The sequence below is a fragment of the Protopterus annectens genome, chromosome 5.part0 (genome assembly GCF_019279795.1).
Source record: "Protopterus annectens isolate FY-2018-M chromosome 5.part0, PAN1.0, whole genome shotgun sequence".
Lineage (NCBI taxonomy): Eukaryota > Metazoa > Chordata > Ceratodontiformes > Protopteridae > Protopterus > Protopterus annectens.
In genome coordinates, this window is record NC_056735.1 from 1520536245 (window position 1) to 1520563671 (window position 27427).

Here is a 27427-nt window from a genome sequence, read left to right on the forward strand (position 1 = left end):
TTTTTAAATACATCTTTTATGTTGCTGCATCCAGCTGCCAAGTATACCTTTTTTGCCTCCTTTTGTTTGCATCCTGAACTCTGATTCACCCTTTGACCCTGGTACTATAGTGTGTCCATACTTTTCTCTCTTCTGTTTTGGACATATCAAGCACTAAAAATATTTCCTCATAATTAAGGTGATCAGTCCCTCACTGTTTTGGTGGTTTGGGTTTGTACATATTCCACCATTCATGTCTTGCTTCCTGTCTTTGTCTGCTAGAAAAAAAATGATGCACAAAATGTAACACAGGTAGCCATTGTACAGTGTTTCTACAGAAAGCTGTATGCCTTTGCCTTTGAAGTGACAATGGATGTTTTTCATGTAACATTATTTTCTTTGTGATGTAAATGTATTATATGGTTCTTAACAACGTAAGTTCTTGTCCCAACCTTCTACTTTCATTCAGGTCAGGCACAGATCATCAGTACTAGTTACAGTTTTTTTTTTTTTTTTTCTTTTTGTAGTAGTACGTCATTCCTTTTACAGCACTGTGTAACTCCTGTAATGCATGTTGTAATTGGTAAGCTAAGCTGTCTTTGGTATGCATTAATTCTGAAAGCAGGCACATCAGCGGAATTATAACTTCTACATACTTGGTGATGATTAACAAGGGCATTTTTTCTCAAATTAAGGGTATAGGAATGTGGTATAGGAAACTTGGCTGAACTTGTGTATCTGCTACCATATTTATAGCTGGGAAGTCGGTTGTTGAACCTCTCTGTCTTTAAAGCAAATGTGCTGCCTGTGGGGCTTGGATTGGAGAGAGACAGAGAAAGAAATACAGAGGTTTGTTTTGGTAGTGTACAAAACTGGATCTCATACCCTCACTGGTAGTATGTTGTTACATTATGCCATTAAATAATTTGTTTTTCTTTTGTATGCATTGAGCAGGTAACAACTGATAATCTGATTTTTGTGGTTGGAGGGAGAGGAGTGACACTGCTGTTTCATCTTGTTTACAGAAAAGTGGGTTTGCATCTTTATCTGTTAACCATTTTGTCTTTAATGCATTGTGTAACTATATATTTTTAAATTATGAAATGTATGTTATTGAAATAAATATTTTTTAGTGTGCACAAGATCTCTGGTACAGTTATCCTGTTTTGGCTTCTGGTCCAGTTTTTTGGCTGAAAATAGTAGTACGTCTCTTCAGTTAAACAATACAATAAATATGTGCATTAATTTTACATTCTGGGTACATATTTATGGAGGCCGTGGCCTGCTCATCTCTAGTGCTGTAGCACCTTATGTTTGGATCTGTCACTGTCTCTAACTGATATTTAACAAGTTTTGCTTAATGTGTAGCTATGATGAGATATTTGTTTGGGTCCACGTTGAGTCTGGTGGTGGTGGTTGCATTTGTCTGAAGCTTTTTCACTGTGCTGTAGAATTGTCATTGAGCATTATAATGGTATAATAGAAAAAATAGTGTGCTTTTGTTACCACCGCACTTTTTTTTCCTTTTGTCACTCCTCTACTGCTTGTGCCACTGTCAAATTAGTTTTGACTACAGTTCACTGATCTAGATGGTGACTGCCAGTTTATAATGCTGTTTGAGTTCTCTCTCCAATTTTTTGAGAATAATTTGTTGTGCTTTGAAGAAATGTTTACTCTTGAATTTGGACAACAGTTTTTTGCTCCAACTATAATATATGACCGATGCGGTGTAAGGAATGAAATCATTTTTTTTATTTTACTGAGACAGATTACTTGACATTAAATTGTATTGTTTTGAGATTTTTTAGTAGAGCTTCTGTTTTTTCCCCAGTAAAACATGGTGTGTTACTTTTTTATGTGGGATGTGCACTCATATGTATCAAAGTTGGAGTAATTTAAACCTAAAGAAACCTTTCTTCATTGTAGTAATTGAGAAATGTGTGATTATTTCTAGTTTTTAGAACCACAGTAGATTCATAGGTTCATAGATTAGTACTAAACTAATTGCCCTTGCGAGCCATTTTAAGCCTAGCCAATTATCCCTTGTGAGACTCAAACCCTGCACCTTGTGTTTGTAAGGCAAACACCTTCACCATTAGGCCACCCTCCCAATAGAGAGTCGATTTATCCAAAATGTCAATTATCCAAATGCAGCCTTCCAAAGTTTTTGGGTATGAAAAATCGTAAATTCTGAATATGTTAACATTATATGGATTCATTTATGCATGTTTTTTTGAGCTTGTATCCTGCTTGCGTCTGAAAATTATTCTTTATTGTCCACTGGAATCACTGAATGGTTGAAAAAAATTATTCCCAGTGTGCAGAAAACAAGATTTTAGAAGTTTTTTTATCCGGTTCACTTATATGTTCAATTATCTGAACCACCCTAGGTCCCAATTAGTTTGGATAATCAACTCTCTAATGTATGAGTTAGCAAGCATATTTTTGAAAAAGCCATGTCAGTCATATTTTAGGACAAACTCTGCATTGGATTGAAGTTTTTATCTTCTTGAAGAGCATGAAGGTGAGTAGTGTGGCAGGTGTTTAAAAACATTTTGTGTGTTCTGACGAGTTCTGTAATGGTACTGTCTTTAAGTATGGTCTGAATAAATTGTCAGTCAGTCATTCTGAAGTATGAATTTGCAAGGCAATAGAATAGAATGTTGGATGCCTTACCATGGTTAAAACCAAGAAATGTCTCCTTGGCAGCATAGTGTACATAACAGCCTTTTTGTTTGTTGTCTTTGTGCTGTAGGGTGACAACGTAACTAGGTGTGCCTGCATTGAGGAATTTGGTATTTATTTCTTCAGTACAAAGAATCTGAAAGTGAATGCCAAGTGTATGCACACACAGAGAAATGACTGTGAAGTTTGTGTGTGTCTTTCGGCTTTTCCTGGTTAGGGGTCACCACAGCGGAACTCCGGTCCGCTAATGATTGGTAGTTGATTTTTACGTACCGGCTTGCCAGGCCTGACGCACAACCTTCAACAAAGGTATGCCCATTCACGCATGTCTCCACGCAGAAGAGACGCTGTAGCTGAGAATCGAACCGGACAGTGTCTTACTGTAAGGCGACAATGCTTTCGCAACACCACCACCGCGGGTACCAGAGAAATGACTGAAGAAAGTTGTTAAATAGCTGAATCATTTTGGACATAATATATTTGCTTACCTATGTTGATCACAAGTTAAACTTTCAGTTTTTGCCATTTAATTTACAGGGTTATTGAGTATTCCCTGAGTATAATAAGTGCTTTTATTGTATTAACTTGACAGTTGGTGCTTTCTAATAAATATTTAATTAACTAGTAGATGCATTGTATTGACTCTTGGTGGAGTTCATATGAGTGTTTTTCACTTATCTCACAATGTATGATTTACGCAGATCACTGACTGACTTGGCACATTTATTGTAGTTAACTGACCCTGAGGAAAAGGTGTTACCTGATACTTAGTTCATTGGATTTCACTGCTTGAATGTGGCACCTGCAGAATTAATCTTGTAATGCAGCAGTACACACAAACTCACGAGTGTGAATGTGCACTATGCATTGATGTGTTCAGCAGCAAAATATGATTGTTTTCACCAGGTAGGTGGACTGATCTTTACAGACCTTCTTCAACTGTAGATGTACAGTGCAGCAGGTAAATGAAAACAATGCAGATATTTCAACTATATAAATGGCATTTATAGAACAGTCACAGTCCACAGAGCCTTTAGAATAGATGTAGTCAGTAAGTAACTTTGAGCTGATGTTTCTGACAACACTGCTGCTCATGGGGAAGCTGAGGAGGGATCATGGAGAAAGAGGCAGTAGAGGAAGTGTTAAAGGAAGAAAGATGCAAGAAAAATAAGAATAGTTTATCAAGGGTTGGAACATCAACAGGAAGTAAGGAAAAAGTGGGAAGTGAGATTTGGGTTCAAAATGTACATCTCACTGGTGTTGCAAATGTAAAGGGAGAGCATCTTAGTCACAAGTCAGTGTTTTCCCCAGAAGTTTTGTGATGGGTACATATAACATGAGTTTTAAAAGAATGATAATTTGCAGTGAAGGTAGAAATCTGACAGTGAGAAGACAGAAAGCAAGGCACAAAAGTTTTAAATGCTGCCTGCAAAACAGGAACTGGGTTGTATGGGTGAATGTGAGCAGTTTGATCTATTTAAACCAAAAGTAGTGGTACTCTCTGTAGTGAAAATGTAGAGTAAACCAAGAAGTATGGTATTGCAAAACCTGTATTCTGCTCATGTTAGCACCACACGGCCTCATTGTTTCTCCCTTCTTTTACCAGTCTGCAGAGGGCAACTTCCTATCTTCACTGCTGGTGACTTGCATTCTAATATCCAGCTTGCTACTGTAACACTAGTTTTGAGCAAGAGAAGATTGAATGTAGTCAACTTGCCTTGTTTTGCTGGATGACAGTTACTGGACAGATGTCCACAGTGGGAACGTGTCTCATACCTGTTCAAACTGCTTCAGCGTCATTCCATGTAAGGAGTTAATATGGCCGAATTAAAGGGTAGAAAACAAATTTTATTTATTTATTTTTAAGAAACTTTTGTTTCCTCCCCAGCTGTTAAGACGTAGGTGGCATAAAAAAAGTAAAAGGAAAAAAAAAAGCCAGTTGCCTCCTATAACTATCCATCAAGAATGCTAGATTGCATTATGTTATGGACTTTGGGGAGCCAAGCCATCAGTGTGTGATTTGTGGAGTGGAATGGATTATCCACATGCTTATGTCTTCATTGTAGATCTTCCCTTTTCATAATAAATTTGACTGTTTGGTATTCATGCTCTTAGTTCCTGTTCCACCAGTACAGGGTGTTTAAAAGTTCTCAGTGAATTGTTTTCACTTTCTGAAATAAGAGATGTGACAGCATCCCTTTTTTGATGAACTTTATAAAATGTCATCCTCACCCCCCCCCCCCCCCCCCCCCACTGTCAACAAATATCTTCACATTGTGGTTTCACCATTCCATGACCTCTTCTGTGCTTCTGGCTGTGAGCTACAGTATCCCATCGTTTCTAAAGTGCAGGAATGTTTTCTCTTTTTTGGAGTTGAACTGCAGTGAATTTAGTACATTTTAATTTATGGTCATAACTGTGGACTTACTTAATGTTATGGTGTCAGACATTTAAGATGCTATGCATGAGGCCGTATCTGATGGCATTGATTGTGTGACACTGCCAGGATGGAGCATTGATATCTTCACCACTGGCCACCTTAGTTTCAGTAGCAACGTTTGGCACAGAAGGGAAGAGGGGTAGATGTTTTTTTTTTCTGTCTGGGAGGAAGGTCTGGTTCTTGCAACAGTTATTACCAGCTGCAGCTGTAAAACTCTTGGACTTCTGCCGTGTCCTTGTGTGTGTGTGTGTGTGTGTGTGTGTGTGTGTGTGTGTGTGTGTGTGTGTGTGTGTGTGTGTGTTGGGGAGGGTGCACAGGTTAGGACAAAATATCTCTCTACTGAGAGAGTGGTGTTATACTGGATCATTTCTCACCCGTCTGCTTTTTTTCACCAAAATGACAGAATTTGTCCCCATTGGGAGGGTGTTGTTTTGGAGACAGTAAGTCTAAAGGAACCTGGATGAGGAACAGGAAGCACAATGCTCTGGTAATGCAGATCATCAGCAGCACAGAGGATCAGAAATGGAAAAGTGTCTGACTGTCCCAAACAGTGGTATCCTATATAACTCTTCTTTTGTCAAGTGGAAACAGTGGAAACATTTTTATTTTAATCCATGACGCAGAGTCATAAGTTGAGTTTACTGAAAATTTGGGTGAGTAATTTGGGTGTTTGGTGTGAGTAAGCACAAAATTAACATTTTGTGAAATCACTCCCCTTCAACTTTTTAAATTTATTGGCCATCCTACTGTATTCCATAGTACCAGAATACAAAAGTGCCCACCCCCTTTCAATCTAGTAGTCATTTTGGGATTAGTGTTTCTGTTTTCTCCTGGTGAGAGAAGGAGTACATACAAACAAGGCTCACCCAGATTCTGCTACAGTTTGCTGTGAGGGAAAGATTAGTTTGCTTTTTATTTGATGTGTTTTGTATTGCTTATTGCCTTTTTTCTATTTTGTATACTGTGATTTGTTTTCTTTACACTGTGTTTTACTTGTATTTTGCTTTTAATTGCATACTAAAACTTGAAAAGAGACCACAGCTCTGTCTCTTGTGAGTCTCCCACCTGTACTATTGTGTTCTAAAACACCACTGTCTTTCTAGTTGCCTGCCCCTTATGTTAATTTGACCATATATCTCATTTACACTCTGCTTTTGCTGGCTGGTGTCAGTAAGCACAAAGTTATCATTTTGTGAAATCACTCCCCTTCAAATATTTAAATTTATTGGCCATCCTGCTGTATTCCTTAGTACCAAAGTACAAATTGACCACTCCCTTTCAATCTATCTTGTTTTAAAAATAGTGACTCTCCACTAAAACTTAACTTTTAGACAGGTAAAACTTAAGTTACCTACTTTCACATCTAACTCCTCTAGTGCACACTGCAGTGTTTAGGATAAACCATTTTTTTCATCTTACCTTTTAAGCATCTATTACAAGACCACCAGTTATTGTAGAGCCCACATTCTGCCTCTTAGTAGTCATCTTGGGATTAGTGCTTCTGTTTTCTCCTGGTGAGAGAAGGAGTGTAATTACATTATTTCCTGGTGTCTCTTTATCACCAGAAAGCTTAATAACTGCTTTATAGGTGACCGCTTAGAATCTGTGCTTGTATTCTGTTCCTGGTGAGAGTAGGAGCAGAGTGCATTGATTCCTGACTTTCTGGTTGGAGAGGGAATGTCTGTGCTTAACATACCTGATTGGTCTGGTTGCTATACGACGCATCTACCAGAAAAAGGCTACAAGCCTGCAGAGCCTTGCATTATCTGGGACAAGACTCTGGATCACCAAACAGGCTGTGGCCTGCTTCTCTTCTTGGGAATGGTGCTAAAACTAGCTAGTTTTAGCTAGAACTAGCCAGTTTTTTAGTTTCAGCACTCAAAACGGTTTCTTTTTGCTCAGCTCTTGCTCGTTGTAAGCAATAAATAAACTACAAATTACTACAGCATTCTACTTTCCTCACTTGTCAAGAGGAAAACAGTTCATAGTACTTAAATAAGCGTCTATCCAGGCATGTCCATGGGTCAGCTCCCAGTGTTTTCTCCTGTCCACCTGATGAATCTCGGGGCAATGTAGCAATTGCCTCATGTACACTGACAGCCCTCTCCTCCTACCTCCCAACACTACAACCTGTGAGAGATGCATTTATATAGCCAAACTGGAAGCACAGATCTCTCCAGCCAAGACTGTACTAGACGGTCAAGAGGAGAAGGTTAACACCTGCACCACACCACACTCGGCACGTTGTCCTTCAAAACCCACACATAGAAACACAAAGCACACACCCACATTCACGGAGGCTGTCAATAAAAATCTGTCCAAGCAACAGAGATCTCCCAAGCTGAAACGCAGACAACCACCACCACCCAACACTACCCAAATGACACACAGCCCACAAAATCAGTGTGCCACTCAACCTCAGCCCATAAGGCAAAACAATGTACCCAACAAACTAGTCATAGGTGACTCTATAGTCAGGCACACTGATGTCCCACTCCCCAGGCTAAACAAGGAGAAAGTTACTGTCAGCTGCCTGTCTGTTGCCAGGATCCCCCACATAACGCATGCAGTCAGGTCACTCCACAACAAGTACAAATACGACTCTGTTCTTGTCCATGTTGGTGTGAACGACCTGAGACGTGCCTCCCTGGACTACATGAAAAGAGACCTGGAGGAGCTCTCTGATCTTGTAGCCCAGGCAGGTATGACCCTAGCCCTGAGTAGCATCCTGCCATCGCCCAGAATGATACTACAGTACAAGGACAAAATTATTGACTTCAACAATTGGCTAAGCTTTTGGTGTCATTCTAAGGGGATCCAGTATCTGCCCGGGATGACAAGGTCGACAGACCACGATGCTTTGCCAGAAATGGCCTGCACCTGTCGCCCCTGGGATTCCGGATACTGGCTAAGGCTCTTGCCACCCCTATAGTGCCTTTTTTAGACCAGGTTCAAATGCCAAATTCACCACCATAGCAGGTACAAGCAAACAATCTCTGAGGATAATGCTACTGTAATGCTACTCAGTGCTAGAAGTCTAAACCTCAAAATGCACTAAATTGAGGCACTCCTTAAAATGGAGAACATAGACATCTGTGCAGTGACAGAGACCTGGTTCAAGGTTCCAGAGAGCACCCCTGCATTACCAGGCTATAATTCATTCCACACCTTTTGGCCTCCTTATCTGGACCGAAACACTAAAGGCAGAGGCATGTCCATATTCATTAAGGATATCCACACCTCCAGGCTAGTTGCTCAACATAATGCATCCAAAATTGTCCAAGTGCAACTAACGCTGGGCAAGACTAAAATCCAGCTTGTAGCTTGTTACAGATCCCCCACCATGCCCCAGTATTCCCACTCTTCATTTCTTAAGATACTGGAAAATATTAAGGTACAACCCAATACCTTAATTATGGGCGATTTCAACTACCCCACCATCAACTGGGAAAACTACTCGTGTATCGACTCATTTGCTCAACGTTTTCTGGAATTCATAAATTCCAATGCCTTAGATCAGCTTGTCCACACCCCCACCAGGGGCAGCAATGTCCTGGACCTGGTCATTACCAATATGGGTAACCGGTATTCCACGCCAGAGGTCAACTCCTTGCTGGTCAGATCTGACCGCAAGCTAATCACCCTAGACATCCATATTCCACCCCCACCACCCATTAAGGAAACCACTGTCAAAAACTACTCCAAAGCCAACTTCATGCTTCTTAAGACAGAAATGGCAAACTTCATGACACCCATGCAGATGGAAAATAGAGGTACGACTGCTGAATCTTACATAAATGCACTGTGTAAGCACATACATGAGTGCATGGATCGTGCTATCCCCAACAGAACCAAGACGCTATCCTCCAAAAAGAGGAAGCCAATCTGGTGGTCCCCTGCCATAAACAAACTCTACAACAGAAGGAAGAAGCTGTTGCAGAAAAAGTAAAATCCCAGGATTGGAGGAACTCCCTGGTCAGCCTCCGCAAGAAGCTGAGAGCCCTCATAAAATCCTCCAATACCAGTTAAGAAAATAAAATCGCCACTGATTGGGCAACCACAAAGCATTCTACAGCTAAGTCAAGGATCTCAATGGCAACACTCAGATCTGCTCTGTGCTACAGCACAATGTTACTAAATATACAGAACCAACCGATATTGCCAACATCCTGGCAGGTTCAGTGCTAAATTTACCCCCGCTCACCCTCCAAGGGGCCCATCTTAATACCATAAGAATGCAAAACCCCATCTTAATACCAGAAGAATGCAAAGCCCCTTTAAAAGCCAAGAACACAGCATCCATGGGACCAGACAACATCCCAAGCTGCGTACTGCACGAACTACAGAACAAACTGGCACCCCACTTAAGTGCCATGTTCAGTCATAGCCTCACCTCAGGCTATGTGCCTTCTGAATGGTGCACAGCGATGGTTATCCCACTCCACAAAGGGGGTGCCACCACGGACCCTGGAAACTACTGCCCCATTAGCCTGATGAGCCTGGTCTGCAAGGCCATGGAAAGTATCATCTTGTAGCTTATAAACAAAGACATAGGTAACCTCCAAACACTGGACCCCACTCAGTTTGGGTTTACCAAAGGTAGGTCATGTCTACTGAACCTGATTGACTTCTTTGACGCAGTCACCAGAGCCGTAGACTAGGGCAAGGTAGTGCACACAGCCTATCTTAACCTCACAAGGCTTTCAATACCATCCCCCACTATGGAATTATAGATAAACTCACTAAACTAGGCATAAATCCCTATGTCACAAGATGGGTGGCCAGCTGGCTCACTGACAGAACCCATACAGTAAGTAGCTGACTCTAAGTCCGACTTCAGACGAGTGGCGTACCACAGGGTTTGGTCCTGGGTCCTCTCCTGTCTGGCATCTACTTCTCTGAAGTGCAGGCCAACACAGAAGGTCTTTGGCTAACAAAGTTTGCAGATGACTGCAAACTGGGAGCCATAATAGAATCACCTAATGATGTAGACATTCTACAAAAGGGAATCGGAGACAGATGCTTGGTGTCAAAGTCATGGCCTCAAGCTCAATGCCAAGAAGTGCATGGTCATCCCCTTTGGGAAAAACTTGGTACCCATGAACTACCACATAGTAGCTCACTAAACACTGAAAGTGTGATGAGACCTCGGGACACAGGTGGACAGCAGTCTCTCCTTTGACAACCACATCGCCACAGTAGTCAGGAAATCCCTCTACGTGGCACACCTCATCACAAAAGGGTTCTTCTCTAGAAAAAAGGAGGTCATTGTCCCTCTATTCATCCCTCATCAGACCCCCATTATACAGTACGATGCCTCGTTTGGCATGTATCTCACAAGACACCTACAACAATTGGAAAGGCCACAGAAAATCCTCAAGAGGATTACTGGCCTCAAACAGATGCCATACGGAGACTGTCTCAAATTGCAGCTTTACTCCGTCGTATATCGCCTATTCAGAGGCGATCTCTGCCTAACGTACAAAGCTGTGTCAAACCCAGAGCTGTTGGACATGCTGCACTTAAAGAAATCCCAATCTCTCCGTACCACACCCTCCAGGGACCTAAACCTTGTCACCACAATGAACAGAACATGCTGGAGGGATAGATTCCTGTCCCAGAGAATTTCCATACTCTGTAACAAGCTACCCATTCATATCAAGCAAAGCTCCTCATTGGCCCTCTTTAAGAAAAATCTTGACTGGATGGTAAATAGAAGATTCACCTGGGGATCACTTCTGCAGCACTGCTCGACAGGGGCACAGGAAAATAATTTTCTTGGGTGGCGAAAGTCAGGGGAACCTTGGCTAGGCTTATATAGGCTCCAGGGCTGATAGCCTAGTACCTACCTATGAACCTATTTACATTATTTCCTGGAGACTGCTGATCACCAGAAAGCCTAATAACTGCTTTATAGGTGACAGCTTGGATTCTGTGTTTGTGTTCTGATCCTGGTGAGAGTAGGAGCAGAGTGCATTGATTCCTGACTCTTTCTGGTTGGAGAGTTAGTGTCTGTGCTTAATGTACCTGATTGGTCTGGTTGCTATTTGAGCCATGTACCAGAAAAAAGGCTACAAGCCTTCAGACCCTTGCGTCATCTGGGACAAGGCTGTGGATCGCCAAACAGGCTGTGGCCTGCTTCTCTTCTTGGGATTGGTGCTAACATCTTGCTTCTGGTGAGAGAAGAAGTAAAGGAGTATTGTATCACAACAGTAAAGCTGTTGTGAGACCAGCATTATTAGTAGCCAGACAGTAGCCATTCAAGCGACTCTCAGTAAGTACTGCTTGATTTCTTTCCAAGTTCAGAGTATCTGCCTAAATACTTCATCCTTAGATTTTCAGGGTCTATGTATTTGTTTCCCCTTAAGTGTTTGGCAGTGCTCTGTACAGATTCTGACACCTTGAGTGACATTTTTCCTGTAAAAGCACAATTGAAATTTCTCCAATATCTAGTTGCACACAGGACAACTAGTTTGCATTGATGAGCACTGTCCACATAGTTGCAAACCGGATACTCCTGACAGTGATAGATATTCTCACTCCAACAGACTAATCAATAAAAAAGGGTCTGTTGCCATGGATATGAACTTTCCTACCGTCTCCGTTACTGGCTTGGTGGATATGGCATTCTGAGGCAATGTAGAAATTGCCTCATGTTTACTGACAACCAGATAATTCTCAAACAAACTGATACAGTATGTGAGAGATGCATTTACACAACATCACTGGAGGCAAAGCTCTCACATAAACTTATTGACATTAGGAGTACTTTTATCAGTAGTGCACATGCTGCACCCATCATGCACAATTCAAAACAGCCATATAGACCCACATATACTGAGCAACTTGCATGTAACCTTCCTAAACCACAAAGACCTCCTAGGTAAAGTACACATAAGAAATACCCTCGGCAGCCCCAAACACGCACTTTCAAAACAACACCCACATCAACACATAGAGCTACATCTCATGGAGCCTCTACGTCTAAGCCCATAAAGCAAGTTACCACACAATCCAACATTCTAGTCATTGGAGACTCCATTGTGAGACACACTGATGTCCCTCTTACCAGGCTGAGTAAGGAGAAAGTTATGGTCAGTTGCTTATCAGGGGCTAGTATCTGCCACATTATGCATGCAACTTCGGTCATTGGATCACAATTACCAATATGACTCGGTCATAGTCCATGTGGGAGTAAATGACTTGAGATGTACCTCCCTAGACTATATGAAGAGAGACATCCTAGAGCTCTCGGAGTGTGTGTCTCAGGCTGGTATGAGCCTAGCATTGAGCAGATTTTGCCTTCTCCAAGGATAATGCCACGATGCGAACAAAAGGTGATTGACTAATAATTATAGGTTCATAGGTTCATACTAGGCTATCTGCATTGGGGCAATTATAAGCCTAGCCTGATTCTGTATGGCTTACGCCACCCCTTGATTTGAGTATACTGTGCCCTTTTTAAGGTTTAGTTTACTGTGCCTCTGTCTAATAGTGACACGGGAGTAATCCCTGGGACAAACCTACGATCCCCCATCCACCTATCGAGATTCTTCTTGAAGAGATTCAGTGAGGTTCTCTGCCTCACATGAACTGGAATTCTATTCCAGAGCGAAGTGAGCCTCTGGGTTATGAACCTGTCCCTCCAGCAAGTTCTATTTATTTCTGTGCTGAGGTTCAAGTCCCTCGAGCGTGTGGCTCTAAGGGATTTAGATTTACTGAGGTGGAGCATGTCCATTAATTCTGGATTTGACATAGCTTTGTATGTTAGGCATAGATTGCCTCGAAGTAGGCGGCATGCAACTGAGTAGAGCTGGAGTTTTTTTAACCGAGCAGCATATGGCATCTGTTTGAGACCCTTGATCCTCTTGGTGAGATACTTTTGGGGTCTTTCTAATTGCTGCAGGTGTCGGGTAAGGTACATCCCAAAAGGGGCATTGTATTCTATGATGGGCTTGATGAGGGATGAATAAAGGGGCACGATTACCTCTCTTGATCTAGATGTGAAACCCTTCGTGATGAGGTGGGCTATGTAGAAGGTCTTTCTAACCACTTTGGCAATGTGGTTTTCAAAGGAGAGATTGCTATCAACTTGGGTCCCCAGGTCCCTAATAACTTTCTCTGTACTTAATGGGTTTCCGCCTATGTGGTAATTTGTGGGCACATTGTTTTTGCCAAAGGGTATGACTATACATTTTTTGGCATTTAGCTTTAAACCATGGTGCTGGCACCAGTTATCTGTCTCTGTGAGACCTTTTTGAAGGATCAGCTGGAGAGTTGATTATGGCGCCCAGTTTGCAGTCGTCTGCAAACTTGGTGAGCCATAGTCCTCCCACATTTGCGTGTACCTCGGAAAAGTATATACCGAACAAGAGTGGTCCCAGGAGAGACCCTGTGGGACGCCACTTGTGACCTGTTTCGAGTCTGACATGGCTCCAGCAACTCTCACTCTGTGGGTTCTGTCTTTGAGCCAGTTTGCGACCCATCTTGTGACATAGGGGTTTATATTTAAGCTCGATAGCTTATCTATGATGCCCGAGTGGGGTATTGTGTCAAATGCCTTTGCAAGGTCCAGATAGGCTGTGTGGACTACCTTACCTTCATCTATGGCTTTGGTGACTGTTTCGAAGACGTCAACCAGGTTCAAAAGGCAGGATCTGCCCTTGACAAAGCCGAACTGGGTAGGATCTAGTGTCTGTAGGTCCCCAATGTCTTTGTTTATGAGCTCCATGATGATCCTCTCCATAGCCTTGCAGACTAAGCTAGTCAGGCTTATGGGACGATAGTTTCCAGGGTCTGTAGAGGCTCCACCTTTGTGGAGTGGGACCACTGTTGCTGTACGCCATTCTGTGGGCACATATCCTGTAGTGAGGCTGAGATTGTATAGCTGTTTCATTTGAGGGATTAGTTCCTCTTGGAGTTCATGTAGGACGCAACCTGGGACGCCATCTGGTCCCATGGAAGCAGTGTTTTTTGTTTTGGAGAGGGCAGCCTTCACCTGAGCATCAGAGATGTTTGGGAGGCAGCCCTCTGCCGGGATAGATACTTGCTCTTTTGGGGGAGAGGGGGTGGTGAAGTTTCCACAGAACCTGTCTGCCAGGATATTGACGATGTCTGTGGGTTCAGTGTATTTTTTGTCATTTAGAATCAACTCAGAACAAGTCTGGGAGTTGCATCCCAGGTTTCTAACATAACTGAAAAAAGCCTTATGATTGTCTTTGGTGTCCTGTGCAATTTTTCTCTCTAAGCTGGCCTTGGAGGATTTTATGAGGGATCGTAATTTTTTGCTAGTACTGATCAGAGATGCCTTCCCTATTAGGGATTTTGCTCTATCATGTAGTAGCTTCCTCCTTCTGTTGTACAGTTTATTTATGGCAGGGGTCCACCAGACTGGACGCCTGCCTTTGGATGATTGGGTCTTGTTTTTTTTTGGGATAGCATGATCCATGCATTCCTGGAGATGTCCGTAGAATGTGTTTATATAGGATTCTGCAGTTTGGGCCATAGTTTCCACTGGCCTGGGGCCTTGGAAGGATTCCACTTCGGTTTTGAGAAGTGAGAAGTTCGCTTTTGAGAAGTTTTTCACTGTCTTTTTCTGGGCTGGGGGTGGGGTCGGGATGTGGACATCCAGTGAAATTAGTTTATGGTCTGATCCTACCAATGAGGGATATACTTCTGGTGTGGAGCATAGAGTCCCCATGTTGGTAATGATCAGGTCTAGTATGTTGTCCCCTCTTGTGGGAGTGGTGACTAGTTCCATAGCATTTGAGTTTATAATTTCCAGGAACCTTTGGGCTAAGGTGCTGGGGCTTGAGTAGTGCTCCCAGTCAGTGTTTGGGTAGTTGAAGTAGCCCAATATAATGGTGTTCGGAGAGATCTTCATGTTCTCCAATGTTTTCAGGAAAGCCGAGTGGGATTCCTGACTTTGAGAGGGTGGTCTGTAGGATGCTATAAACTGAAAAGCAGTCTTGCCCACTGTTAGTTGCACATGGATGGTCTTCGATACTTCGTGCAATGCCACTAACCTGGAGGTGTGGATATCCTTGATAAATATGGAAACTCCCCCCTCCTTTTGTGGTTCGGTCTGGGTTTTGGGGCCGAAAAGTATGGTATGTGGTATAGCCTGGTAGTGCTGGGGTGCTCTCTGGAGCCATGAACCAGGTTTCTGTCACTGCACAGATATCGATGTTCTCCATACTGAGGAGAGCCTCGAGTGCGTGCATCTTGAGGTTAAGACTTCTGGCGTTTAGCAGCATTACCCTTAGTTTCTTGTTCCTTGTTCCTTGTGCTGTCTATGGGGGTGGGTTTGACTTTTGAGCCTTGCCTAAAAAAGGCACTATGGGGGTGGCAAGAACCTTTGCCAATATCCGAAAGCCCAGTGGTGACAGGTGCAAGCCGTCCCTAGCGAAGCAACGTGGCTTGTCGAGCATGTCATCCCAGGAGACACTGGATCCCCTTTGAATGACACCAAAATTTTAGCCAATTGTTAAAATCGATCATTTTGTCTTTGTACTGTGGCATCATTCTAGGTGAGGGTAAGCTGCTGCTCAAGGTCAGGGTCATACCAGCCTGGGCTACATGATCAGAGAGCTCCTCTATGTCTCTTTTCATGTAGTCCACGGAGGTACGTCTCAGGTCATTCACACCAGCATGTACAATGACTGAGTCCTATTTGTATTTGCTTTGGAGTGATCTGAGTGCTTGCGTTACGTGGCGGAGTTTCTGGTGTCATTCTAAAGGGGTGCAGTATTTGTCAGCATGGAAGGAGATGGTCAACAGACCACGCTGCTTTGCCAGGGATGGTCTGCACCTCTCCCTTGTAGGCTTTTGAATATTAGCTAAAACATTGTCTTCCCCCATAGTGCCTTTTTTAGGCAATGCCAAACTGAAAGCACTTCTGACATAGCAAATCAAAACCAAGAAAATCTAAAGGTATTACTGCTCAATGCTAGGAGCCTAAACAAAAAAATCCACTCCCTGGAACCTCTCTTTACTCTAGAGAATGCTGATCTCTTTGCGGTCTCCGAGACATGGTTTAAAGTCGCGGACAGCACATTAACAGTGCAGGGTTATAATGCCTTCCACACATTTAGACCAGCTACTTCACAGCAGGGTCTAAAGGTGGAAGTGTCTCTATTTACATCAAAAGTAAATATACTTCAAAGCTGGTCAAACAGGGCAATGCACTTGAGCTGCTCCAAGTTCAAATCACCGTAGGTAAAATCCAATACCACTTCCTTGCAAGCTATAGGTCCCCCTTCTATGACCCAGGAAACCCATACCATGTATTTGAACTTTAACCATCCAACCCAACACCATACTCAGGGGTGACTTCCAGTATTAACTGGGAATCCTGTATTTAAACTTTAACCATTCAACCCAACACCATACTCAGGGGTGACTTTAATTACCCCAGTATTAACTGGGAATCCTGTACGACATGAAACATACATGCACAGAGATTCCTGGATTTTGTAAACACAAACTGCCTGGATCAGATGGTCAATACACCAAGCAGGGGTGCAACCATACTGGATCTGGTTGTCACTAATATGGGAGAGTGCTGCACACCCCCTTCTGTAATGCCTTCCCTGGTAAGGTCAGACCACAAAATGGTTGTCTTTGAAGTAAAAAAAAAAAAAACTGGATCCCCAGCTAAATGGAGAATATTCAGGAACTATTCTAAGGCTAAACTTCTGCTATTAAGTGGGAACTTGGTAAAATTTCAAACCCCTATAAACCCTGAGAAGACTTCTGCCTATGCAGAACTGTCCACAGAAACCCTGTACAAGCATGTTAATAGCTGCATAGAGGCAACTGTACCCACCAGGAAAAAGTACAGAATTAACTTGGAAAACAAGCCACCCTGGTGCAATCACAAAAATCAGTCGGATGTACAACAGGAGGAAGAAAATTATGGCAAAAATTAGGAGGTTCAGCACCCAGCAGGATAAAAGCACTCTCATTAAAATAAACAAACAACTCAGAAGACCAAATCTGAGGCAAGTTTGGCCTCCCAAGCCAAGGACAACCACAAAGCATTCTTTAGCTATGTCCACAACCTCAAAGGCAATGCACAATTGTGTGCAGAGCTAATTGTAAATGGAGCCACTTATACGGAGCCAGAATATATATCAAACTTCCTGGATGATAAATTCCACTCCAACTTTACTCCAGTCTCCCCCTCAACCTTCCCCCCAGGAAATATCATCAAATGTAACTCCCCCTACTATCACTAGGGAACAGGTCCTTAATGCTGCCTCTAAGACCAAGAATACTGCATCAGTGGGCCCAGTTAGTATCCCAGGATGCCATCTAAATAGCATGAAACATGACCTGTCTGGGTCTCTGAAATTACTATTTAACTGTAGCTTCCAAACAGGCTTTGTGCCTCATGAATGGAAAAAGGCAATAGTCATCCCTCTGCACAAAGGTGGGCCATCTACAGGCCCATAATTCTCACTAGGCTTATATGTAAAGCCATGGAAATAATTATTATGGAGATGATCAGTAGAGATATAGTAAAGCTCCAGACACTGGACCCAACCCAGTTTGGTTTTGTCAGGGGCAGATCATGCCTACTCAACCTGGTAGACTTCTTTGAAAAGGTCACCAAAGCAATGGATAAGGGCAAACTCGTTCACACTGCCTACCTTGACCTGGCCAAGGGATTTGACACAGTACCCCACTCTGGCATTGTTGACTAACTCAAGAGCTTTGGTACAAACCCGTATGTAACCCGGTGGATAGCCAACTGACTCACAGACAGGACCCAGGAAGTTAGAATTGGAGAGTCCACCTATACAAAGAGGCCAGTCACAAGTGGAGTCCATCAGGGATCAGTCCTTGGACCGCTTCATTTTGACATTTACTTCTCAGAAGTCAAGGCCAATGTCAGTGGTCTCTGGCTGACTAAATTTGCAGGTGATTGCAAATTAGGAGCTGTCATTGAATCTCACACTGACACAACTGTTCTGTGGGGAAGGGCTGAAACAGACAACTGGTGCAGAGTCATGGACTACAACTAAATGCCAAGAAATGCATAATAGTATCCTTTGGAAAGTCATCTATCCCTGGTAACTATCATATTGACAACACACCCCTTAGAGTTGACCCAGTAGTCAGGGACTTGGGACACGCATATATGATAATCTAGCCTTTGATCATAATGTGTCTACAGTGGTGAGGAAATAATTCTATGTTGTGCAACTTATAAACAAAGGTATGGCATCTAAGTCCATGGAAATCATTGTTCCACTGTATCTGGCATGGAGTACAGTGCCCCCTTTGGTATGTACTTAACCAGGCATATCCAGCAACTGAAACATCCACAGAGGTTCCTCACTAAAAGAATACAGGGCATAAGTAATATGTCCTATGCAGACTGTCTCAAGGCTCTATCCCTGTATTCTGTCTCCTACAGGCTTTTGAGGGGGAGAGCTATGCCTGGCATACAGGGCATTGTTAGACCCCACCTTGATGGACCTCCTGCATATCCACAAAACAAACAGTACCAGAATTACCCGTTCTAAACCTTGCCTGTGATATAAATATGACCTGACAGAGAGATAGGCATGTGTCCCAGAGGCTACCCTGTCTATGGAACAGGCTCCCTATCCATGTGAAGCAGAGTTCCTCCCTCATCCAATTCAAGTGCAACTTGGACAGTTGGATGGGAAATGGGATATTCATCCCTGATTTGGCACCTATGTCTCTGATGCAAACAGGTAACCTGTAAATGGTTCATCTCCCAGGCCCATGCTTACACTTATCAAGGGTATCAGACCTTGTCAGAGATTTGGAATGCATGGCTAGTCTTAAAAAGGCCCTTGTGGTTGTTGGCCTAGTAAACACCTATGAACCTATATGCCATTATTATGGTATTCTACTTATGTTGGCAAATGTAGCTTTCTAACATTGGCATTTTATATGTTTTTACATAGTCATCCGTGGATAAATTGTATAACCATAATTTGTTTCAAATCTAGATAAAATCTAAACCTAAAGTGGGTTTTATTTATGCAAAGCTTTGAAAGGATGCCAGAAAAAAAGTAACAAAACAGCATCTAGTTGACTATATATGTACAGAGTCGGTGTGGAAAGCAGCTGATCATAAAAGAACACTACACAAGGTACTTAAATATTTCTGGGTAAATTAAATGTTATGTGATTGAAGGCAAGATACATTTGTTTATTTAAATATTGTTTTTGATGAATGGTCTGCAGTTGTTTGCTCTGGCAGCATGCTGTGCAGGACTTTTTCATGTGAATAACACACAAAGCTAGTATGTTGTACATGGCTATTTTCTTTGTGTGAATAACCCACAAAATGCATATTTGTGGTTGAAGCTTTTGGCGCAGAAAACTGAAAAATAAACCAACCTCACTTAACTCTTGATCCTACTGGCAGAGCTTAAAAGAACATATCTTTACTGAGCAGGCATTCAGCGCTCTTAAAATGTGAACGTTAAGCCATAATGTTTGAAGAATATATTGTAAATCAAATCTCACTGTAACAGTGTAGTGTTTTTTCTGGAAGACCATCTGCACTTTCCTGATTGGGGGAGTGTCCAAGTCCCACATCCCTTGTATGAGATCACTGTACCTCAGAATGAGGGGGAATTCTCTGAAGTTACGACAGTTTCAGAATTCTAGAACAGTATCTGATTGCCATTTTAGTGTTCACACTTTTGAGTGTTTAAAAATCCCTGACAAACGTCTGCTTGCTTTCAAGATCACTTTATTAGGAATGCAGAGATAAAAACTTGAAAATGCTAAGTCCTCATTGCAAATTTTTTACATCTGTGCTGACACAGGCAGTGTACATTAATGGGGAGCTAGAAAAGGTAGCTCTAGTGGTACTGCAAGTCTGAATGATGGTGGCACCACGTCCATTGCTTAAAGCTAGAGCAAGGAAAGGAATTTAAGTAATTGATTTTTATACTCCCTTCCATTCCGGATAGGGTTCTAGAAAAAACTCTGTTCTGCAGGCTGATAGAACTGCTAAATGCTGAATCTGTGGCCAGTGACTGACAGAATGATTTCACTTAGCAGAGCAATTGCCAGTTCATTGTTTTCCAGTTCTGTGAAACAATCACCAGTGAGGTGGACAAGTAGAACATGTGAAAGTGGTAAAACGGGACATAAATGAAGCTTGTGGCCATGTAATTCACATGATTTTAAATTTGTAGAGTAGATTGAAATCGGCTTTTGTTTATTGTAAGGGAACTGGACTGTTTGGAGAAAAGTTAAGTAGTTGTGTTAGAGTTTAGTGCTGGGACCAGTTTGTTTAAACATCTTTCTCAGTTTTGTATAGGAAGGTTTATAGGGTGAGAACAGAATGACTGGTGCTGTAATCACAGATTGGAGTGGGTTGTTTGAAGAAAGAAATGTTTTTAATATTACGGACTGTGATGTCCAGATAATATCCCACTAGACTGCCAACAATAATGTGACATCCCCTACTATCCTGGGTTAGTAACTAAGGAGCTTCAGTCATCACTACGGACTCCAGTGTGAGGCTCACTTCAACAGGAGTAAAATTTCACAAATTTCCCCTAAGAGTACAACAGGAACATGTTCTATAATATGGGACTGGACTCGTATACCTCTGTCCACCCCAAATGTAACTCCTTATTACACACTTCAGAGCAGTGTGTCCCAGTTTAAGATCTCTGATACATTCACTCTTAAATAAATTAAATCTCACACATCCAAACACTTCTGGGAAAGCCTCACACAGATTTCCAGCTACATCCCTTCCCCAAAATAATATGGTAACATGCTGCCACCATCCAGAGCGTCTACATGCCCTTTTATAGGGGTGCCCAGTTATTAAAATTAAATATTAAAAGAAATAGTAGCAAATGACAAAGCAGCCAGGCTTTCGCAGTGGCCTGGGAAGTAATCAGAGCAGGTATAAGCACTCTTAAATTACTAAAGAAAACACTGATCAGCCACAATGCAAGTTTATAAAACTATTTAATAATGAGCAAATTGATTAAAATATAAAACAGTAATTTCCAATAAGCAAACATAACTCTTTTTTGTCACCAGGAAACTGAAATCAATACTGAAGGATAGAAATCCAACATTTAGAAAAAAAATAACTTATTAGTTATAATTTTGTCTGACTAAAGAACACTGTCCTGATCTAAATTAGATTGTTACAACAGAGCAAGGGCAGGCTTACAGTTCTGGTGAGTCCTTTTGGGTATCCACTGCACAAAACTGACAACTGCCTTCAACTGTCTTCAGTAGGCTCTTTTATAGCCCAGCTTAACTGTCACAACTGTTCCAATTCTAATTTTCATTTCATGTTTTGAAAATCAACTAACAGCTGTTTACTAAAGTTCTTTCCTGTCTTTTAGCCTCTGACAGTAAGACATGCCATTGGAATGTTGACAGTTGCTATCCTCTGCAGATCAGTTGATTTTGTGAAAGCCTGCATTTAGAAGATTCACAAATCTGCACAGTTAGAAAAGAACACTGTTCAAGTCCTTGAAACATTCTTTACAAACATATTATAAATAAACATGTAAGAACTTATTTACAATATCATTGCTAGTCATGCTGTCATGTAATTTACAAGTTAATCTGAAAATATGTACAAAAGCCTCAGCCAGACATGCTAGCACAAATGAGTGTCCAATTTCTTCCCAAGGACATCCAGGTAATAAAAACGCAAAGTTTGGAAGGAGGATCCTTTGGAAAATGTACATCTTGGTGGAGGGTGACCATAAGCAGGACAGAGGTGGAAAAACATTGGGAGGGTGTAAATCATATTATGCCTTGTAAAAGGGTAGTGATGAAGACCAGCAAAAGTCTGTGTTGATTCCACGGATATAAAGATCATTCTTCCATTGCACAAAAAAATTGGCAAAGTCAAATCTGGAGTACTCTGTAGTGCTCTGGAGTTCCTAGAGGAAGCAAATAGTTAGTCTTGCAGAAAATGTGCATTACAGTTTTACCTAGTGAATACAATGGAATGACATCCTCTCCAGGATTAGTTTCCCTGTCTTATTTCAGTATACTGCCAGGATAGGTTTCTGTTTCTTAGCAACCCTGAATCTTCTAAAGGATGTAATTTGAGTGTGAATGACCTTAATGAAAGAAAGGTAGTAAGATTTTAATACAACTTCTTGTTTTACAGAAAGTGAGAGTGGAATGAAGTGTTAACAGCTGGAAGGAGAATTGGCTCAGGACACATTTGAGGAAATACTGCTGCATGGCAAGAATGATATAGCCTTCAAGTGTATTGCCTGAAACAACTGCATAGCATTAGTGATCAGAGGATTTTCAAACCTGGTTGGTATTTAGAAAAGGAAGGTACAGCATCTGCCTTCTGTACTTTGTCAGACTTGACAAATCACTGTTTTTTATTTCATAGGCATCTTTGTATATTCATACATTTCAAGTGTCCTAACCTGGAAAATTTTCGACTTCTGTTTTTATTTATTTATTTATTTATGAACCTTTGATTACCAGGAAAGTCTGAATGGGTAGAAGCCCATTTTCAGAGAAGGCCCGGGGAGAAAAATTCCAAGTTATTTCAAAACATTTTAAGAACAGTAATTTTACAATCTTCAAAAATAAAACTAAAGCCTCTGCAGTTTTAAATTATAACAAGTCAGACATGATGCATTTAATATTTATTTAGATACATTTTAGACAGTTTGTATAGAAATTAAAGGTAAGTTAGTGTAGTACAAATAGGAATTGCAATGTGAAGTGAGGGAAAACAGGCTTATGGTATATGTATAGAGAATTGGATAGCAGTAAGCAAGTGAAGAAGGGAGAGTGAGGAGGTGTATGAAGAGGTACTTGTTCACATTTAGGGATACATGTTATCCTGGTTTTGAGCAAGAACAGACAGATTTTAGCTTGGAAGTCTTTCAGAGTGGTTTTGAAAGATGGGAGGGTAAGGAGTTCCAGGCCTTAGCAACCTTGTACGATTATAGACCATGCCCAGCAGATTTGCTAGATTTCATAGACAGATGGGAGCTTTTGGTCATTGGATCGCATTGACCGACTAGGAACACAGTTGTGTTTGTTTTTTTTTAGTGCTGGAGAGGTAGGTTGCCGCTGGATAATTTTATAGGTGGTAAGAATTTGTGTATATGTTAGTTGATGTGGCAGGTCTAACCATTTAGGCTTTTCAGTGCTATATACTGATGGATTCTGAAAAGGGTATGTGCTGCAAATTTAGCAACTTTGTTATAGCTTTGTTCAGGTTTCAGTTTTTGTGAAAATGGAGGTTAGTAAGGAAGGGAGTGCCATAAAGAAGAGTAGGGAGGAGATGAGTAGTGGCAAGTGTTTTTAGTTGCATCTGTGAGAGAGTTTATAGCTTTTTAATGCATCCCTAGTTTTTGAGTTTTGCATATGCAATTTTATATATGCAGGTAGAATGTAAGATTATCATCCACTATTATCCCTAATAATTTGCTATGAAAAGCAACTTCAGTGGTTGTATTATCAAGAGAGAGGACTTTAAATTTATTTATTTTTTTCCATGAGAGAGGGATTTAGGGGGGGAAAAAGTAATAGCTTGGCCTTTTTTTGGGTTGAGCATGAATTGTGGGTTATGAAGCCAGGTTTCTGTGACTGCTAAAACCACCTTTTTGGAGGTGTAACATGTCAGATGTGCAGATGAGTGGAATCCTCTGCATATTGTAGTAGGGTGGTCTGTTGTGTGGAAGTGTAGTGTGTTGGTGAAAATGTTAGACGAGGGACCAAGAATAGAGCCTCGTGGAACACCGGTGGTAACTGGGAGGTAGAGAGAGCACAGAGTGCCACTTTACTGACTGATACTTATTGGACAGGTAGCTTTTGAATCCTAGAAGGGTGGGCTGTGAGAGACCTAGTGAGGGCAGTTCAAGAAGGTTGCTGTGGCAAACTGTCAAAGGCTTTCGACAAGTCTAGAAGTAATGAAGACACTAGTTTGCCATTATTTCTAGCTTTGACAGTATCTATATAGGTTAGAAGGGCAGTACTAGTAGTAAGGGAAGGACAAAAGCCATGTTGTGTAGGGGATAGAAATTTTTCCTGCAGCAGATAATCTAACAATTGTTTCTGAATACAGTATTTTAGCGAGGGGAGATATTCATGTCTGTTGAATTTCTTCCTTTGTGCAGAGGGATAATGTGACTTTTTCCAGAGAGGGAATGTGGGATTCCTGGACTGAGCAATGTAGAAGGATTCACTTGGAAGGTCATCAACTGAAGACGAGCATTTTTGTTTTTGTTTTATATAGGATGTGGGCACAGGTTTGAAGGTGAAAGTGAATGTGGCGATATGTGGCTGTTGGGCAGGGTTGAGATTGTATGTTCAGGAGAGGGGTTTGGGTTGAATTTTTGGCTGGGATATAAGATTTCTTTAATGGATGTCCAGATTTTTTAGGGTTATGTTTAATATTATTTTGAAAGTTGTTATAGTATTTTTTTTCGTCTTTATTTACTTTTAGTATGATTGTGAAACGCTCTGAAGTTTTCAAGATATTGGGGTGTTTTATATTTTTGCTACTCTTTCCATGCTTTTTCTCTTTCTTGTATTAGCATTCTACTCATTTTGGATAACCATATTGCATATTTGTTTTCAGTTGTTATAAAATGCCATTGTATTTCTTGTTCAGAAATATTGAAAACCAGTGGTGTTAAGAAGCTGCATTTGTTTGCTTTATTTAGCCTGCACAGTTTTACCAGCTGTCCTTTATTGTAAAGAAAAGGGCATTAGTTTGCTTTGTTGCCACACAATGCTTGGTTCAGAGCTTAGCTGATGTGATATGTGAACTTCTTCATGTGTTCATGTAGATTCTGTCTGCAGTCAGTTTGTTTCCCCACAGGTATGATGTTGGCAGGTGGATAAGGCAGTGTTACTTTCTCCTTTTAGGTGTATATGTCCCTGGGTAGATTGTCTTTCTTCCTTGGGTTAATGTGTGCCTTATGCCCATTGCTTCTTAGGAAAGGTTCAGATTTCTGTGACGATGAATGTGGATAAAGCGTTTGGTGAAAGTTATGGCTAGTTTTCATAAAGCCGTAGGAGTACTATTGTGCTTAATGACACTAAGCAATTCTTTACAGATTTGCCATTTTTAACAACTATGACATAAATTTTAAATGTCTACTCGTGACACTTGATATATCTTCGCTATTTAGTTATTCCTAACGACATAGGTATTCAATATTTGAAAGTTTTTTTGTTGAGTTCTAGTACTTACAGTCCGAGAATAGATGTGTTATGCTTGTTCATGGAAACCATCTTGGAGAATAATGTTTTTTTGTTCTCCAGGAAATATTATAAGCTGAAGAAAGGAGTGGCCATGGGGACCCCATGTTTGCCAAGAGCTATGCTAATGCTGTGTTGGCTCATTGGGAGTCCCAGTTTGTCTTTAACAACAATGTTTTTCCCCCACATATTATGTTATCGTCAGTTTGAGGGCGATATTTTATTTTATGGCGAGGGGATGCATTTATGACATATTTACATAGTACTACCACCTTTCTTGAATTTACTTTGAAAAAATCTACACACAGTATTGATTTCCTTGATGTAAGTATTATTAAAGATAGGAAGAAAGGACTTATTACTACTAGCTGTGGGAAAGATTGTCATATGATTACTATTTTGTACCGTAATAGTTTATATCCCCCACATATTTTTAGGAACATTATAAAAGGGCAATTTATGAGACTATCAAGATTAAATAATGATGATAGTTTTTTTTTTTTGGAAAAAGCAGAAGCCATGAAGAAGGAATTATTACAGAGAGGTTATAGAGTTGGGGAAATAATGAGCCAGTTGGATCAAGTCATAATGTTAAGGGAAACTACAGGAGCCCCTTATTTTTCAAATATAAGACAAGAAGTAAAGGTGCAGAATGATGAGAACATTAAGAAGGCACCTGACATTATCTTATCCTACTCTATGACATTACAAACTTCAGTAATATTACTAAAGAAGAATTGGCATATTCTGAGGTCTGATAGTAAGGTCAGTGTAATTGGCACACCACCAAATTTTTTTTTTTTTTTTTTTTTTTTTTTTAAAAGAACAGACCTTCATTGAAAAGGAAGTTATGTTTTGAGAAGAGAGGAGTTAGGGATATTCGTGATAATGGCACATTTCCTTGTAGTAGTTGTAATTTTTTGTATATTAATAGAACTGATCTGCGGTGGTGGTGGTGCGGTAGCGTTGTCGCCTCACAGTAAGACGTTGTCCTGTTCAATTCTCAACTAAAGCGTCTTCGGTGTGGAGACATGCGTGAATGGGCATACTTTCGTTGAGGGCTATGTGTCAGGGCTGGCAACTCTGTACGTAAAAATCTACTACCAATCATTAGCAGACCAGAGTTCCGCTGTGGCGACCCCTAACTGGGAAAAGCCGAAAGATACAACAATAGAACTGATACATTTATACATCCTAAGACAGGGAGGGAATATATTTTAACAACAGAGCCACATGTAAATCTAGACCGTTTATTTATCACAGTGCCAGGCCTGCCTGAAGTTTTATGTGGATAAAACCGACCGTTCTCTAATGGAGAGAATGAGAGAACATATCTGAGATATAAAACAGGCTAACATTAACCATTCATTGGCTCAGCACGTGTCAGAAACTGATGTTACACATATTTTAAAATTTCAAGTGATAGATTTGATTAATGATGATGGTAGGATAGGGGGCGTTATGAATAAAACTGAAGGTAGAGAACTTACTTGGATTTTAAGATTACAGGCGGTTAAAGAAGGTGGACTTAATAATAGAGTCTCTTTAAGACCTAGACTCGAGAGTAGGAGACTTACTTGTTTTTAATTTAGATTTGAGCATGTGATTTGTGTTTAGTTGGTTGTAATTGTATATTTATTTAAATGATGAAGTGTTAATGTTGAGTAAGGTCTGAAGAAGTGGTTCATCCATGAAAGCACTTACCTGTTTTTTATGAATAAATTGACTCTCTGCCTTTATTTACTTGTTTTATTTTTACTTATATTTTTTACAAGTTTGTTTTGCAGTTTTTTATATCCATTATTTGTTTTCAGTTGAATTATAAAATGCCATTGTATTTCTTGGTCAGAAATGTTGAAAACCAGTGGTGTTAAGAAGTTGCATTTGTTTACTTTACTTAGCCTGCACAGTTTTACCAGCTGTCATTTTATTGTAAAGAAAAGGGTATTAGTTTGCTTTCTTGCCACACAATGCTTGGTTCAGCGCTTAGTTGATGTGATATGTGAACAACTTCCCGTGTTCATGTAGGTTCTCTCTGCAGTCACTGTTTATTTCCCCACAGTTATGAGGTTGGCAGGTGGATAGGCAGTGTTACATTCT

The 27427-nt window shown here is 41.0% G+C and overlaps 1 protein-coding gene across 10 annotated transcripts in view; it reads left to right on the forward strand.

The window, feature by feature from the left end:
- ABHD13 (abhydrolase domain containing 13) overlaps positions 1-27427 on the forward strand; it is a 182061-nt gene that overhangs the window by 18359 nt on the left and 136275 nt on the right. For 2 of the 10 annotated variants that reach the window (XM_044071337.1, XM_044071340.1), the window contains exon 2: positions 22257-22411. The exons of 6 other annotated variants lie outside the window; for them this stretch is intronic. The gene's annotated coding sequence lies outside the window, so the exon portion shown is untranslated. Of the gene's footprint in view, positions 1-19092; positions 19237-22256; positions 22433-27427 lie in introns of all 10 variants that reach the window. 2 more of the 10 variants (XM_044071342.1, XM_044071343.1) reach the window with 2 other exon arrangements.